Source organism: Atta cephalotes, assembly GCF_000143395.1.
Source record: "Atta cephalotes unplaced genomic scaffold scaffold00012, whole genome shotgun sequence".
In the NCBI taxonomy this organism is placed as follows: Eukaryota; Metazoa; Arthropoda; class Insecta; order Hymenoptera; family Formicidae; genus Atta; species Atta cephalotes.
Window position 1 is genome coordinate 6174846 of NW_012130076.1, and position 1766 is coordinate 6176611.

At 29.4% G+C, this 1766-nt stretch overlaps 1 pseudogene; it reads right to left on the reverse strand.

Annotated features, from left to right (window-relative positions):
* Nucleotides 1-360: 360 nt before the first annotated feature.
* Nucleotides 361-914, reverse strand: LOC105617385 (annotated as a pseudogene).
* Between the last annotated feature and the right edge of the window lie 852 nt (nt 915-1766).

The following is a 1766-nucleotide window of genomic DNA, read 5'->3' on the forward strand; positions in this document are numbered from 1 at the left end:
TTATAATATTTTTATGAATTTTTAATAATATAAATCAGTAACACTAATTATAATAATATTCTTTTAATCAATGTAATACAAATGGCCAAGCGCGTTTTCTTATTGACTAATTCAACTACTACCAAGACATGAAGAAATAGCGAAAATGTTAAGGATAAACTAATTTTAGAAGAAAAAAATATATTTTAACATACATTTATTTATCGTGTAATGCAGTATGTACAATATAATCTAAACCATAGACTATTAGTTCATTCTATTATAAAATTTTTATCATAAATTTTGTACAAAATGTTTGCAGCATCGCTTTTATTAGTAATATAATTTTGTTTTAAAAATGACGCAAAATATTTGAATTTCTTACTGACCATGTGTATATTGACTCAGTTCATAGAATACATGTTCAACACATTGCTCAAGCTCAAATAAAAAAAGCAGAATTGTTGGTTTTATGTAACATATGCCATTTAACTTTACGTTGTTCGTATCATATATTTTAACAAGTTTCACCTTTAGATCTTGAATCGGTGATGATGATGATGGGACTGCATTAATCGCTCGATATCTGCATATTTCTCGATGAATATCTTCCAGTAGCATAAGGTATGAATATGCGGTTGCCTCGATTATCATCAATCGCAATTTGCACATGAGATATAGATCCCAATGTCCAGAAATTTGTACGCTGTCGATGTCAATGCATATTTTCTCATCAAGATACGAGGCATGTAGCGAGGTTTCGAAGATGTACTAGACGATGTTTGAGAAAATGCGCTTTGAAAAAAAGAAAATATGTAAATAAGTCTTACAAAAATGTATAACGTATAAGCAAAATATTTTATAAAATTAACTGAACTTACTGTCTCTTGCAGTTGTACCGCCTCATCCTGTTGAACTGGAACGTAATAGTTCATGGCTTGAGATATTTTATTTTCTCGGAGAACTTATAATTAGCAATAGTTGTCTGAACTCTGTTGAAGCTCTCTGAACGATTGATGCGGTAACATTGCCCGGAACTCTTCTTTTAAATGTTCTCTTCCAAATTTTTTTTACAAATTCTAAAATGCAGGGGATTTTTTTTATATACTTTGAAGAACAGTTGCGACATGATCGAAGATTACCAAATTAACATATATCTTGAGATTGCACTCTAAGGATATTGAATCTCTTTTATCTAATATCGATGCCAATGACGATAAAGTCTGACTGTTCCCATTATCTTTTTTCAAAAATGAGTTTTGAGCAATGTATCCAATCTAGAATTGCAAGTCAATTTTTAATGTAATTGTCATTAATCACTAACACATGTACTAAGAATACATTTTAATGATATCGAACCTCTTTTTTATCTAAGAGATCGACGCCAACAATAATAAAGTATGTTTCATGAAAATAATGTACCATTATTTCACTCATTTCCACCTAGTCTTTTGTCAAAAATGTGGAATTCACATATCTTAATTACGATGTAGAAATCATTAGACTATATTACGAATCATTTAGAAGGATACAAAAATAAAAACTTCGATAATAGAAAAAGAATGTTCAGAAAAATACTCCTATCCTCAATAGCTTATAAAAATGGAGAGATCTGTATATACGCTGTCAGTAGTAAACTGAAAGAATACATGTGCGAATCTTCGAATTTTTATAAAATTTTTTTTTTGAGTTTTTTTGTTCAAGATGGAATACGAAGATGTAATAGAAGTATTGTATTGGGACAAACAATTACAAACTACTACAAATTAGTTTGGTCCGTTTCCCTA